The sequence below is a fragment of the Cuculus canorus genome, chromosome 2 (assembly GCF_017976375.1).
Source record: "Cuculus canorus isolate bCucCan1 chromosome 2, bCucCan1.pri, whole genome shotgun sequence".
NCBI classification, from domain to species: Eukaryota; Metazoa; Chordata; class Aves; order Cuculiformes; family Cuculidae; genus Cuculus; species Cuculus canorus.
The window spans coordinates 120,221,559-120,238,538 of NC_071402.1; the positions used below are offsets into that span (position 1 = coordinate 120,221,559).

The following is a 16,980-nucleotide window of genomic DNA, read 5'->3' on the forward strand; positions in this document are numbered from 1 at the left end:
CCATTCTAAGATAGCCTTTATCTTTAGAAGATAAGTTCATAAGGTATTCTTTTAAAATTATAAGAGCTGCTTTTTCATTAAAATCATCCAGAAAAAATCACTTTAATCTTTACTTCATTCATTTTCATTTTTGGTCTTTTTCAAGTTATCATTTATCACAGTTCTTTGCTTGCTATATCCAGCCATCCCTAGACACTGAGTAGTGGCCTGCAAAAGCCCTGTAAAATTTCCCAGGTAAGCAACTATGGACACAAGACAACTACCAAAGGGTAGAAAACAGCACCTTATAAGAAAAGAGACAATACTCAATTTAGTACTTGATAAGAGTGCACAAACATATCCCTGTTGTAGAGATAGAATTTAACACTTGACACAGTCCTGTAGGCGCATGCAGCAACCAACTTCCCCAGCAGTTCGCTGTGGTGATGGGTCTCCAAGCTGCTTCCTCCAAAACTGTATAAAAATAACGCATGCAAGTTAATGTCCGTGCTACAGTGAGCACTACAGATTGCCAGGTCAAGCAAACGGTACTTAAACTGTCATATACTCTCTCATATTATTATAGACATACAATGCTCTCCCCTTATAAACAGCTGTCATCTTCTGCTGTGTTCATTTGGCAATGCTCAGAAGTACAGACTCTAAATGTACACATGAAAGAACGACAAATGCTTACAACATTTTATAAGGACATAGGCCAGAAAAAAAAAAAAACAAAAATGATCAAAAAAAACCCAGTTTCTACTAGAAAATGAGAGTTTAGCATGGATCTGTAGGCAACTTCCTCATGTTTTCCTTACTTAGAAGTATTTGAAATGGAGTTTGAATGCAACAAGCAAAAGACTGCACTGCAAAACCAGTCTTTGAAAACACACAGGAAACGATAAGATGTGATGAACAGACAGGTGGTATCGTTACATGTCGCATCACTTAGTGCTGTGGTTCATCAGGTAACCACGCACAAGTCCTACCATCTTTGATGAGAGGGAAGGCAGCATGCAAGGTTTTTCCCTTGCACCACATTTTATCGTAACCAACAACCAAGGAACAATTTGAACTTGGCCTTGTAAAAAAAACAACAGATAAATAACTGGAAATGAAGGAAGTGCAGGAAAGCTACATGACAGATAAATGGGATTTTTATAATGTTGCATATTGTAAAGTTTGCCAGAATGTGTCGAAAGAAGAGCCTGTTAAATCACATCCTGCTGCAGCTGTCCAACTTTATAGCTAAAGTGTTCACATTAACGCCATTAAAAAATTAGAGAAGGAAATCCAAAATATTATTACAAGTATGTTGGCTTGACATTGATTTTTTTTCCAGATTTAATAACAGATACAGAACTCTCAACTTCAAGGGATGATGAATTTATACAAATTGTGGGTATTCACACCCTCAGCGCCACAGAGCAGTTGTCCTATGCAAATTCTACACAATTTAAACTCTACTATACATTTTTGACAGACATTTTAGAAAAGAAAAAAAGGATATTCTAGGAGTTACGGAGCTGGCCTGACATTTAGGGAACCTCAATTTAATTTCCTTGTCTGCCAGACTTCCCTTCACAATTCCAGACAAAGTAAATCACTTTCCTTACCCCAGTTTCTCATCTTGAGAACAGAGACGACCATTTAAGTACCTGAATTATGCAAGTTTTAAACAGAGGTAAAAGATATCCATTTCTTCTGCATTTTTATTTTTTTACTCAGGTAGAGAGTCACCTGAAATCTCAGTCTTCCAAAGGCTTTGACTGTATGCCAATGTATGTCTTGGAATCAACAAAACACACTACAAGTAACATGCCTCATATGTTGCAGTCTTAACGTCATTGGAGAGCCTTCCATTTCAAAACTACTGCTCTGTAGATAAGAAAAGATATAGAAGAATGAGCACTGGGGAAGTTAATAAACAAAATGCATTCATGGCCCATTACTTCAAATAACTTTACTATATAAATAGTCCACCCATAAAATAATGGCCTCAATTAACATTTAATTCTCACACAATGCATTTGTAATGTACTGCAAGGATTAAAAGTTCTGCATGAATATCACTATCATAGAAGAGCCACAACTTACAAGAGAAGTACTGACATATTTTCCACTTGATTAAAAAACAATTCCTAGTCTTTCCCCACCCTGCTTTTCTACTAGGTCTCCTTGTCCTAGAAGCATTACAAGAAAAGATACTCTACTACATATGGGAGCACCCAGTTGACGATGAGCCTCAGCCTTACTTTGAAAATTCATAAGCACGTTAGTGCAACAGTACTACAGAAGAGAAAGCTACCCTGGTAGTTGTGTGATTTTGTTTGGAAAGTGATGAACATTCACTGTCTAAATGCACACTTCAATTCCTTTTACAACACGGTGGAATGAAGCAAGTTTTCTGAGACACACTTGCCCTCATCAGCTAGCAAAATGCCAGCACTGCCACTGCAGGGAAGAAACACTTCAGGGTAAGACCAAGGCTACAGTGAAAGAGTCTTTCTGACATCATGTGGACATTCTGACAGCAGCATGCACTACAAGGGCAGCTGTGATGCTTGTAAATTGATACATCCAAATGTTGTGTGAAAGACCTCCCCTAACTTAAGCCATCTTAAGTGTTTTTCAAGCTAATGCTTTCTCTTTCAGCACAGAAAATTAAGCTGTTAACTGAGAAAGAGAGTATCTTTGTAATATGTAGTTGCTTTTATCCTGCAACACAATGACTGAGCATTGATGAGATGGTAACTCGGTCAATTAAGCAAACACCGACAAAACACATTCTAACAATGACGGCTGCATTCATGGTGTCATTTTAGGAACTGACTCCAGTACACACAGATATTTTTTTGTCTTATGGGTTTGACCTGAATCCTAATGAAATTAACTGCTAGAAGAAATCAAGCTACTACACGCCACCAGGACTCAGGGCATGATGCAAAAACTGCTGAAAAAGCCAACAAATGCTCTCCCTAGAAGTCAGAAACAAGGAAGGCCAGAAAGCTCCTGGAAACCTAAAATGGACCTCACTGTGCTTTGATGGTGAACTGATGGATTAAAAAAAAAATATTGAGTTAGCATAAGAAAGAGATTTAAATATAAAATCCTGCCAACACCTATTATTCCCAAAATGCGTTTAGGGTCATGTTAGGACTTCTGCCTGCAGGTTCGTTTGAGACATGAAAAATACCCTAATTCAAGGGAAATAAAATACACAAAAATTAAAACTGCTTTTCAGCTATTATTTTCCTCACAAGTATTGTCTTATTTTAAATTTATCGTTAATGTGGTGCGTTAGCAGTTGTGCCTAACAAGCTCTGCATACATCCGAGAAAAACTGCATACACCAACAAAGACACTTCTAGTTTTGCACAACACATGGCTTTTTTATATGATATGTTCTCTCTCGAAAACTACTCCCTCACAAAATGAAAATTCAGCAGAATCTCTAATAGCTTTCATATTTCAGTCTAATAGGTAGCGTGGCATTGCACTGCCACCCACCTTTGCTACAATATTGCACAGCACATTTAACAGACATTTGCTTCCTTCACACAGTCCTTATGCGCAGCTTCTGCAGGACCTTAGTATTAACATTTAACAGAGTCTATGAGCATAAAGCACATTTATGAACACCTGCTAGAACATTTTATTTGCCTTAAGAGTTTTATTATAACTGTTAAATTTTCTTGCTATGCTTTATGGGCCAAATCCTGGTCTAGTTTTAGCTTAAACTCCCATTGACTTCAACAGGAAGCAGATTTAATTGTACGTGGTTTTCCATACAAATTCAATACAGCTTTAAGCAAAATGGGATCTCTGGTGAAAGCAATACTGGACAGATAAAGCCTGTGCCTGGCAGCTCTAAACAGAGCTCAGCCTTCAAATAGAACTAAAATAAAAAAAATCAACATAAACTCCACACCCACAAATCTATAACCTACATATTGTATTCAAAAAATTCACTGACTCCAAGGCTAAAAGTAGAAGCCATACAGGTATTCCATCCACAAAAACTCATGGCCTCCCATGCTGTAGGATGTTCTACCATCAACCACTCCCTCTTGGATCACTCACCGATGCTTCCATTACCAAAACCTTCGTGCTCTGTATTAAAGCCACCCAAGGCTAGAATCTGGTCCTGTCAGCATCGACCTCCTCCTCTAACACATCCAGACAGTCACGGCCCTCCGCAACAACACAAGACAGCCTGGAACAAAGTGCACAGAACCAGACGGCGTAGCTGGGGAACAGCCCAAGGGAGAAGTTGCAGAGGAAGCCATGCCAAGAGCCTGAACTGTTCTGAAGATGTTTTCAAGAACTTTTTCTCTTTGACAGGTTTACCATTGTTACTGAGATGTTCGTCACACCCCTATGAAAATGAACGTGACTACACACAGGTGAGCAACCCAGCTCCTCACAGCGTAGCAAGAGGTAATAATGCAGGACTCCGCAAAGTTTGCTTGTAACCCCTCTAGGGGGATTTAACCTCATTGGAAAAATAGATGGACATTACTTTGAGCATCACTGTAGGAAGCCCTAAAACAGTGGGACAGCCAGCCTGGTAAATAGTAGACAATAAGACAGTGCTACTTCTGTCTCACAAAAGCTTGACAGTAAATGCTTGATTCAATGCATACTGTTAAGACCCAAAAATCAAAACAATTTAAAAATGAAATTATAGACACAATGATGAATGGCGACAGATGAAATGTTAATAGATCTAGCATCATACACAAAAATAATTGATTTTCTCTGATTACTACTTAGATGACCAGTGTGTATGAGGTCCTAGTTGCCTGCTTGCTCTAGACTTTATTAATGCTCCAATACCAGACACTCAATTTGGAAATCAATGCTTACTTCATCATTTTTCTCTGAAGGATTCTATTATTCACAATTGATTTAACAGAAACGAAAGGCTTACCATTAACAAGACCCAGCTGCTGACACTTCTTAGATGAATTATTGAACTTCTAAAAGTGAATTAACTTAACTATCACCAAGACTTATTGTCTGATGTTTCCCATACCAAAGTCAGTATATTTATAATTACAGAATCCAGTACTAGAAAGCACCTTCTTTGCTGCCTCCTTAAACGCTCCCCCATAGACACCAAGTAAAAATTAAGATTGTCATAGATACAGATAGGAGTTACGCATCAAATACAGCCAGTGGAAGCATAGTGTCTGTCTTTTTACACTCTTAATCTTCTTTCTAAAACTCAAAGACACACGTCATTTCAGGCTTCAAAAGTAGTACTACAACTCCATTTTCAAAAGCAGTGGAAGCGTAAAAAGCAGGAGGCCTATGCACAAAATCTGTCATCTGAACAAAGTGATTATTCGCTCAGAACATAAATCCATCATGCCCATTTCCAGTCTAAAAAGGACTATGCCCAAGGTGAATTCAGTTCTTCATGCAAGAGCTTTTGTTCGGCAGATTATAACCTGATCAAAAGTTCAGTACTAAGAAAGAACAGATTCAGAAGAGCAGTCCATCAGACCAGTCTCTGTGATGTAATCCTATGAATTACCAACTCCAGCCTCAAACGCTGTGAACTCCCTAGCAGATACACTGCTAATACGCTCTTCAGGAATGATCATTGAGAAGTGATAATAAAAATCTGGAGTGCCGGCAGTGCAACACCATCCAGCTGCACTGTCTACAAACAACTCCCTGTCAAGGGCACAAGGACTCACGCTAAGCAAGATGCTGTCCTTAAGTCAGGGGTTAGCAGGAACATAGCTGCCTTGTGACATATCAGGAAAGCTGTTCATCTATCAAAACCAGCGAACATTTCAGGTCTTACTAGACTTCTTGCTAATCAGTACTACCTGGCTGAGTACGCTTTTAAAATGTTATAACAACAACGGCTGTCCCCTTTAGCATTCACCATACTTGCAGACTGCAGCTCTTACTGTAACTGTCTGTAACTGCTCTGAAGACTACAGCTCAAGACCAACCTGAGACTCCAGGTGCAAGCCACTCGAAGTCTCCTGAATTAATAATGCAAATTTCTGCCTTCCTTTCACGGTGGAATGATGAGATGACAAACCTGTTCTATCCTTTTCACACAAGCTGAAAGTCAACAACTGCCCAAAATCACCAGAGCCTCTTCCCAAAGCCCTCAATGGATCTGACTTGCTTGCACACTGCTGGAGGCAAAACATCTGGGCCTTTTTTTACTAGAGTTAACATCTGAGGAAGACACTCTAAGAGCAAAGCAATCTCTTTTTGAGTACTGTATTTCTCCTTCCCAACCCCCTCCATCTGTTTTAACCTCCATCTTACTGGAATTAACTTTTTAAAATTCTGCTTACATTGGACAAAAAGTTGAAAAAGTAAGGAAAATGAGAAGGAAAGAAACCTGACAGACAAAGCCTCCAAGCTCACAATCTTACTATCTTAGAAGAACAGGCCAAATTCATGAAATTGTGATTATGTTGAAAATACTCAGGTACCCAAATTTTTCAACCTGCCTCTTCTCTATAGAGTAACATTTTTGACATGGAGGCTGGCTAGTGATAACTGAAGTCTGGTTAAATTTGATATCTGCATAAAAAGTTATTATAACCTACTTGCTGAGATGCGTTTTAAAAAAAGACATGGACATTGGCAGATTTCCTGCCTTTCCTGCACTCATTTTTTCCAGTATTTTCCACATTGCAAAATATCTCTTAATGCTATAAAGACAGAGTAGATTGCAAAAGTGGGCCTAGCAGTTCCAATGGGAATAACGTGGTCAGAATCTGGCATTCAACAAAGTTTCCATTTCTACATAGGTTTCATTTATTTGTCAGTTTAAAAATAAGACCATATTTTGGCATGTAACTAGAGCTGCTCCTACAACGCAAGAGAAATAACACTGCTGGCAAGCCTCAAAGCTGTTCCGAGACAAAACTGTGCTGGCAGAACTTTTAGAAAACTTCTTTTTGACTAGAGGCAGAATTCATCACCAGCATAAATGGGAGAAACTTCACTGAAATCAATCCTGTTACACATGCTTACTGCAGCTCTGAATCTGCATTAGGTTTATATAATGCAAATATATTTAGCTGACACTGAATTTAAATTCTGCTGAACCAATTCTGTTTATCTTCTACATGTATATAATAACTTAGCATTGAATTCTATGACCATTCTGTGAACGCTGTTTTTTCTTATACACAAATGCCACCTTGCTGTTTACTAAATACGATGACCATACCACACTCATGCCTCTTAATCTAACAGTTATCCAGTTCAGGTGCCTAATGTTTAGGATGTGATGAAATTACAGTTGCAATATCTATATCCCTGCATCAATTACAGGCATGGAAAAAAAATAACATAAATCTGACATTTCACAACTTCTGAGGATTTGATTTTGCAATCTACTTTCTAAAATACCTTTTTTGAACATCATACTCAAGGTTTTTTTAGGGCACGAATAAGTTAAACAATGTGCAGCGGTGCTCCTGCAACACAGATCACAGCAAAATTTAATTCTCAACTTCACACACAACCTCTAAAGTATTCAGGTACCTGAAAATAGGTATCCATGCACTTGGATAGCCAGCATATAGCTGGATGATGGATGTGACAAAGTACTTAAAAGGAAATCTGCACAACTTTATATCAGCTGTTGAAAGCAACTGAACTGAGTCCTCCTTGCCAGAGAGAAAGAAAGCCACTCGGTAGTGGTATCAGGCTACTGAGGTAAGCTTACGGGTTTGAGGAAAAGTGTGACAGCAGACTGGGCAAGAAGCGCATTAAATTAGCTACTGCAGGCAGGCTTCAACAGATACATGGATGTACGGTAACCAAACCCCTGGCATTTTCCAAGAGGTACTATCCCTTCTCTTCTTTAGCAGTCCAAAGTAATCCTAGCTTTGGAAGAGTTTGTGATTTTGGCAAGGTGACAACTTTTTCCTAATGAACACAGGTTAGAGAACTTGATTTTTAAGCTTCCGTATCTTATCAGATCACAATAGAATTTCATTGATTTAGAAAAGAAAAAGGCATTTAAATTGCTTGAGAATTCTCACCTTGCCAAATACCAAGATCTGCTGCAAGCAGAGGAAGTGAGAGATCATCTCAAAGAAAAAGCAGTAGGGAGCTTAAAGACTTATGTACTTCTAAAACAAAGCTCTAAGCATGAGTTCCTTACCCTACAGTTGACTTGACCTTAAATGCAGTTGTTCGAACACTGAATTGAAAAACTTCAACCTTTTTTGCTTTTTTTAAACAACCAACTGTGCTGGTTTTACCCTGTCACACCGTTATTGGAAATAAAAATTACAAAGAAATACACACTCGATTTATTTACCTTCAGATTCTTAAGAACTGTACCCAACGTACACTCATGAACTTCTTCAAATAATTCAGCTAAGCACATTTGCAACACTTGACTGTAAAAGTCAGGCTGCCTACATGCAAGTTATCTTTTAAATAAAATATAACAGTTATTTTAGGTGTTTATTGACTTGAAACAATTCAACAAACAGGAAGAATTGTAAGAGGTGACAACTATGTGCAGATTGACAATTACGGTGGTTAATTTGACCATCGATGTAATTAATGCATTGACCAGAAAGGTATACTTACAGCTTCAAATAGACTTAATATGCAGTCACTTTAGGACTGAAATTCCAAACAGTGCTCTCATTGAGAATAAGTTACACAAAATTTTCAGTGTAGTATGCTTAAGAATTGGTGCCACAAAAATCATTAAGTCTTCAGGAATTTAAGGCAAATTTACTACTGAGTATAGGAAGACATGATGATCATCTTTTTGTTTCCACAGTGGAAATAATGAACTACAGGTGTTTCAGAAAGACTTTGGTTTTTTGAAAACAAGCAGTTTCTTTCTTCCCATATGTTATCAAGGCTAACAGAGGCACATTTTTATTTAGGCTAAATCATGCCTTATGGGACACACTTATGAGGAAGAAAGGAGGACATACAACTGGCATTTGAGACATATTGCCAGTGCAAAGCTGCCAAAAGCACACAGCAGGGAGCATGTTTTGGCTATCATGAGCAGAATAAGCATGCACTCTTTAACCACTGCCAGCTGGCATTTGTTTCCAAACACAGAATGCTCACTAGGCAGTTTGGAGACTGGACATACTCCTAACCTTAAACTATGCTCCCATAAAAATGCACTGCTGAGATACCTCATTAACCATGTCTGTCTCCTAGCTTAACTGCCAAATGAGAAAGACCGAATAACACAGAAAAATTACACATTTCTCTCTATGCACAAAAAAAAAGTACTTAAAGTATACCCTAACGTACTCTAGTGCTTGCAGCAAGAGAAATATTTTTAAGAGGGTTAGAAGAAGCTTCTGCCAACATCTCAAGAAGCAGGAACACTGTCACTGCTCTATTATACACAGACTGAAAAAGTGAGTTAGAGGCACAGAGAACCAAGAAAACACAGCAATTAACAGCAAGAGTGGCTCGCATTTTGATTATAGACTATACTATCATGTTTAATACAACCTCTAGCAATCCTCACAACAGAGACGCTCCCTGTTTTATGAGCTGGGGCAGGTTTGTGGGTAGAAGATTAATGTCCCCCTCCATCTGCTAATGACTATATAGGTCCCCTGGGCTTTGCACCAAGGGTACTTTGCCCTTAGGATGAAACAAGAAATGGGAATTTGTGTTCATTTCCACATGTGCCTACTATTTCCAGCAACACTCCAAATTGCTAAATGTGTATTATTTCAACTTTATCTACCAAAAGCATACTTTATCACTGTAGTTCAACTGTGATTCCAATTAGATTTTCAAAGAAATCAGTTAAAAGGAGAACAAACCAACAGGGGGGCACTTTTCACTTTTAAAGTGCTTACCTGACACAGCCTTCATTGGTATTTTCCCTGTAAGTGCTCTATTCATTAACTTTTCACTACATTTTCAAAGTGATTCCATTCTTTTGGATTTCCCTTTCTCTATCACTGGTAGCCTGCTGTGATGGACTAAGAAACTCTGAAGAAAGAAATGTATGAGCAACTGTCATGCAAAGGATAGGGCACTAATTAAAGTCCTTGTTTCCTTCAGGGGACTCTGTGAGTGGATTATAACTTACCCCCATAACTGTACCTTTGCTCCTGAGAACCAGAGGCAAGACAGAGAGAGCTTGGCACAAGGGTAGTCTTCATGGACCTAGGTCAGTTTGACATCCTGGAAGAATGAGGGGGAAGAACAGTTACAAAATTAAGTTTTGAAGGGGTAAGGCAAACATAACTCATCAGAACAATGATATTCAGGGCAAAATCAAGGAAGATATTAATGCCACCTCCAATATCCATAAATGAGGAATCAAAAGCAGAGCATTGCTTCACAAAAGTCTTTGAATGTGGGTGTCTCAGGTTTGCAACACGCTTTCTTTCTTCCTCTTCCCACAGAAAACCCCCATTAATTTCCACACTAATTCTCCACCTCAGCTCCAGCCCAAGGAAGAAGTAAGTGCCCATGTCAGAATTCCCTGTAAGCAGACAAGGGAATTCCAAGGTCAACTGCATTTGCACCAACACTGAGGGCACACAAGAAGCTTCCCCAGTTTACTTAACTTGACTTTGGGAAAAGCAAAAAAACCTGAAATATCTCTGCAGTTGAGCCATCAACACAATAAAATTCTACACCCCCCCCTTTAAAAATGGGAAATGCCAATAATGTGACCTTTACCAATCCTTTTTATCCAACTAGGCACTGTTTCTGTCAACCTGCCCCTGCCCAATAACAAAAGCAGGACAAGAGAGAAAGAAGTCAAGAGAGGAAAAAGGGATTGCTCTGTAGTGCCCTTTTTAAATCCTCAACAGAGAATTGCCTGATTTCAGACAGATTCTATCAGACTGCAGAAACTGCAGCCACAGAAGACAATTCTTATTTCTCTTTCACATCAGCAGCACTAAAAAAACAAGCATTGAACTACCAAAGTGCTCTGCCTGTCCAGCCCTCAGTACTCCTATTATTATTTTGAAAACACTTCTCTACGGGATTACCAAATTAGGAAACACTCTAAATTGAAGATATATACCTAAAATTGTTGAAATTGGTTGTAAAATCTAACCCAAATGCCCAGATTGATTTTGTACAAAACAGCAGATCTATCAGCAAAGCTATTTCCATACTGCAATCTTGCTAGAGCCGGCAGAGCTGCCCCTATATTACTGGTCTGAATCTAGTGATATTTGGCCTTTTTCTTATGCTTCCTCAACAACAAATCATCCACTTCAGCTTTCATTTGAAAATTAAAGAAATCGTTTTCCTTTTATATGCGTACAGTGCTTGAAAACACATCCTAAGTATGATTTAAATACATGGAGCCTCTAAAAGGGGTTCAAAATTGCTTTATTTTTTGATTAGTAAGTCACTCTAAGTCAGTCTTCCAAAATGACCCAAGAGTTGAAAAGCTTGAATCTCAATGCTTAAATGAATAAATAAATAGTAAAGAATATTAAAGACAAAAGCAGGACTAGAAGGTAAGGGCTGGAGCAAAACGCTACAGCTTCCCTTCCCTGCTGGGAGTACAAAATAGAGTATCTCCTGCCTGACACCCTCTTCAGCAACAGCCTGTTCTCCTTAACATGCCTCCTTGATTCCCACCCCGTGGTCTGTACAGGTAGGCAGTAGGCAGCCCCCGGAGAGAAAAGCCACTGAACTCTATTCATCCTACAGAGCACCAACAGCAATCATTCAAGCTTTTATACGAGTCCATTGTACCTCTGCAGAAAGGCCACACTCAGTCTGGCCCACACAGAAAACACAGCAGCCTGGATTGATGGCATCTACTTATGCTGCTGCAGGTTATAGTCATACACACATACGCACACAGAGTTTCATTCAGCTTTTCAGAAAGACTGTCAAAGAGTCTCAGCTTGTAAGCCTGAATCATAGCTAGCATATTTAACTCAACTACTGGTAAAAGGCATTTAACGTCATTTGCAAAAAAAAAAAAAACAAACCCAAAAAACATAATTGTTTTGGGGGGCGAGCAAGGGGGTTACTGTGGATACATTGCTCCTTCCTTCTCCCACAAGTAAGCATTCCGTATGTCTGTGTGCATACAAACCAAATAAACTTGTTCTCTGCTCCTGAATTTTCCAATCTGAACATACAGGCATCAACGTACACAGTTCACATTATTTCAGTGAAATGCTGCTTGAATGAATAGTACTGGTGGAATTATAAATCACAAAACGGATTATTTGGTCATCACTAATTCAAGGAAAAACTGAAATCTTATGGCCAAATCTATGGGAATTTCTGGTGATGTCACTACGACCTCACACATCTCCCAATATAACAATAACTGCTGATGTTTTGTCTGCCCTAGCACAAAGTTAGTTCTGAGACATACGAAATGACTCTTTGAGAAAAACAGCACATCTTATATGCAAGTCGTGTATTACAAAACAGATATGGTCAAACATGATGCCACAACTAAAGGTGAGCCACTTTATCAACAAAGAGTACTCTCATCACATCACATCCAAAGGACGTGTCAACAACCAATCTTAAAGAGCTTCATTAGTCACTCTATCACAAGAAAAAAAAATAAACCCCACTTTTATGTCACCAAACTGTAACAGCCATTTCAAATGTAGTATGCATTACATACCTTCCCAGACATGTGAAGAACTCACCCACAATTACCACAGTGAAGCCCAGCAAAGAGTAACCCTTGGCCTGCCTTACACTTATTTGTCAGAGCTATTTTCAGCAGATGGCAGCCAGATCACGACTACTCACGGCAGCAGCACAGTGCAGAAGCACTCTGCCCCACAGACAGTTAAAACTTGTTCATTTTGCACATGTGTTTTACAAAATCATTTTTATTCTAAATTACTCTAGCCACGAGTGCTACACAAAGGGCGCCTCTGATCCCACAAACAAATAGCTCTTCCCTTCTAAGAATGTAATTAAAAAGACTATCTAGCATAACTCTTGCGATACTTATTGTCTCTGTGGGAAATCTTTTTACAGAATCAGAATAATTTAGGCTGGAAAGGACCTCTAGAGGCCATGTCCTCCAATTCACAGTCAAAGCAGTGTCGATTACAAAGTTAGATCTAAGTTGTTCAGTCTTGTCCAGTCAAGTTTTTAAATCTCCAAGGGCAAATCCTGCAACTTCCACAGATACCGGGTCACAGTTCAACCATTTTCATTGATAATTTTTTCCTTTATGTCCCATCAGAATTTCCCCATGTCAATTTGTGACAACTGCACTTCATCCTTTATCTGTACATCCCAGAGAGGAGCATCACTCACTCCTTTATCTGTACATCCCAGAGAAGAGCATCACTCACTGTTCCGTAACACTGCACCAGGAAACAGAAGGCAGCAATTGAACTCCATTTCCTAATCTCCAGGCTGGGCAAACCAAGACCCCCTCACCATCTACTTGTATGCCACGTGCTCCAGTCCCCAAACATCCAGGCAGCTCTTCACTGGGCCCTCTCAGTTTGTCCCTACCTTTCTCACACTGGGGGCCAAAGCCTGGATACAACTTCATTCCAGGAACAGCCTCATCAACAGCAACAGTCACTCCTCAAATAGGCAGTCACACTCTTGCTAATACAACTCAGCACACCATTAGTCTCCATCGCTGCAAGAGCACACTGCTGACTCCCAATTCAATGCTGGTTTTTACTCACTATACACTTTTATTCCTACAACTCACCTACCCTAAGAATAAGAGGATAGAATAAAGCAAGTGATGCGGGTGGACACTAAATATCCCTGGGGTAATATCATAATACGAACAAGAAGTGAATGTTGTAGCTAATATTCTTTGTGAAAAACTTACAAAGAAAAGGAGTGGGGCATGATCTTTCAGGCACAGAGGTCATCCCAAATGCAGTATGAGAAAGGATGGCAATATCCTGTATCTTAGGCAGTAAACTTGCCAATCAGTAAATCTGAAAAGAACTCCATTTCTTTTTCTGACAAATTTTTAAAGGCAAATATTTTAGTCAAAATATATACCGATGGCTAAAAGAAAGTGGTTGCTCCGAGTTAAAACTCTTCAAACTCTTTTTATGAAAATGTACCAAAGCTGTTCACATATTCCACCTTGATCACACAGAACTGCCTCACAGGTCCCCTGACCCACAGAGCAGCACTGTCTGGCTATCCTACTTTCTGATCTCAAAGCAAGTTCTTCTGAGGGTGACCTCAGAGGAGCAGCACAAAGGATTCAATGGGAGAATGCACTGATTCATAGAATCATAGCATGGTTTGGGTTGGAAGGGATCTTTAAAAATCATCTAGTCCAACCTCTCTACCACGGGTAGGGACATCTTTTGCTATATTGGGCTGCTCAGAGCTCTGCCTAACCTGACTTTGAACACTTCCAATAACGAAGCATCCACAACTTCTCTGGGTGACTGGTTCCAGTGTCTCACCACTCTCATAGTTTCTTCCAAATACAGCTTTTCTGAAATGAGTTAAGCTGTTGCGTCATGATCACTGTTCATGAGAGGTGTCTAAGACCGCCTAAACATAGCTCACTCCGGAACAGCATTTTTTACAGTGACCAAACAAGGACCTATCTATATTTGAAGAAAATTCAATTTAGATTGTAGCTATTCAACTTACTGCAGTTGACTCCAGAAAAAATAAAAGACATATGATCTGAAACTTCCTTTGACTTTTCTTTGAACTCTAGATGGAAAGCTTTAAAGAATGGGATCTTCTTCTTAGTTACTTCTAAGATTTTTGCGAAATTAAATTTCCAAATAGTACCTAATGTTAAAACATTTGCATGTACCAAATAAGAGAGGGCTAAAATACCCTCTCTTAAAGAAAAACAATTTCTAATCATTATTTTGAGACACTTCACCGAAGCATTTTTGCATTACTTTGATGAAACGAGCAGTACATGCCACTCACTTGACAGCATTAATTCCAAAGCATTTGTGGCAAATCTAGACATAGGTCAAAGCAGAAACAAGAACAAGAATATGTGAGAAAAGGAAGATGTGTTACCTGTCCTGAGCTACTGAGAACCATGTTCCTTGTCTGGCTGTACAAAACATGCCCACGCAGGGGGTGAATCAAGTTTAATCCAGAGAGCGAAAGAAGGCAGCTTTCTATACAACTTCATAGCATGCTCCCCATATGGAAGAATGGGTTTAATAAAGATTCAATTTATCATTTATTTAAAGCTTGTATTCTCTTACTTTGCTATTACTATTGCCGCCGCAGGGAGCAGCTTTTTCATATCTGCCTAGATAAGAGCTAAAACCTCCAGAATCACTATTGCCAAATGCCCCAACAACAATCAGCTGTCCTGGACCTTAAGGTTATGCTGTGCAAGTTCAAAACCTGCCCCCTTGGCAGCTGCAGAAGTTCCACTCCTGCACACATTTTAAGACAGAGCAACAGACATGGAAATATTTATACATATACACAAATGTTCATTCATTTTTGCACATTGCATAGGAAACGTAAGCAGAATTCTGCATGTTACAGACACGACCAAAGCAAGTAAGTCTTCAGCAATTTAATATCAGTTGTAGACATGGGTGTCTGTAATATTCCACATCCATGAGAGAAATGCCATGGCAAACACACCAGAGATGTTGCATGGTGTCAACAGCACTTCTCCAGCAAACCTGCTGGAACCCTGGAAATGAAGGTGGTTCCAGCCCCACATTGCCGTCTATCAGCTCCATATGCCACCCTTCTAAACAGGAGACATGCCATAGTACTGCACAAGTAAGAAAGAGAAATGAGAGCCTCTCCCAAGAGAGGCCCCTCTGCCTGCACCCAGCATAAACGCATGCATCCACACAGGATTCAGCTCTGGTCTGAAGTTTTACACACGATCTGGAAAGGCTTTGCCATCACTTGCCTAACAAACCCCACTCTATGTGCAAAGCTTTTACAAACCTCCAAGACTGGCACCTCTACTTCTCCAGATTTCAGCTTGGTTTCCCCCCCCTTCATTCTCTCCCCTCCATTTAGCTTATATAGAGACCACTTTCAGAGCGCCACGCTAATTAGCAACAGCTTGCACTCTATATTAAAAACAAAAATAGGCAAAAGAAAATAGTGAAAAGGGAAACCAAATGATCTCATAGGCATTTCATCACGTCATTAATATCAGCATATTTTAATTATATCCAAATAACTTTTATTCTGATCAGCAGACTTGCTGTAACTGCTGAAAAATAGAGTCATAAATTAGACACGTGATATGGTAGGGTCTATTGCCCTACAGACTTGCTATAAAGCACTACAAAAATATATATGGCAGTAATCCAAGCTGACAATAATAAGCTCACTGTGTCAGGATATAAGAGGTGAACACTAGAGAAAATCAGGCTGGTGTAGAAAATAAATCCAAAATCTCCAAAGTATTACTTCAACAAAGTAAATAAATATTTAATAAAATGAAGTTCTTTTTGCTTTCACTAACGTGAGTGGCTCCTAAAAAAAAGTATTCCTTACAGGTAAATATCTATTCTACAAACTCTCTACACTTCCCTGTATTTCATAACCATTTGGCTTCTTCCCAGTGGGCCCAATTCTGTTTTTTTATGTCTGTACTTTCTACACGTTCAGCATTTTCCAATCTATCTACCTTGAATACCAACTAAAGTACAGATTACAGAGAATAAAAAGTTAAATGACTCTTCAACTCTTAAAGACTTCCCACTATTGTAGCAAATGGAATACTGCACATAGTTTTGAAGGAGGGAAATGCAATTTAGCTCCCATTTCATCGGTATCTCGAGACTAAAAGATCGTCTCCCACTATGCTAATACTGAATTTTTAATTAGAACACAACTTATGAAGAACAATTTGACATAATTTTTCACCTAACTCTTGCCTAAGCTTTAACAACAGTTTGCAGTTACAATACGCTATGTAATAGATTCCATTACTGTAATTAAGATCAGCTAAGCTATATTAGGGAATTTCACTAACTATTGTCTCCTCCTAATATATAAACAATGAGAGTCAATGATACTGAAAGACAACAGATC

General features: G+C 39.1%; 1 protein-coding gene across 2 annotated transcripts in view; it reads right to left on the reverse strand.

The window, feature by feature from the left end:
* Window positions 1-16,980, reverse strand: part of RARB (retinoic acid receptor beta) — a 330,118-nt gene that overhangs the window by 309,906 nt on the left and 3,232 nt on the right. The window contains exon 2 of one of the 2 annotated variants that reach the window (XM_054059052.1): window positions 10,070-10,164. The gene's annotated coding sequence lies outside the window, so the exon portion shown is untranslated. The remainder of the gene's footprint in view (window positions 1-10,069; window positions 10,165-16,980) is intronic. The other variant, XM_054059053.1, reaches the window with a different exon arrangement.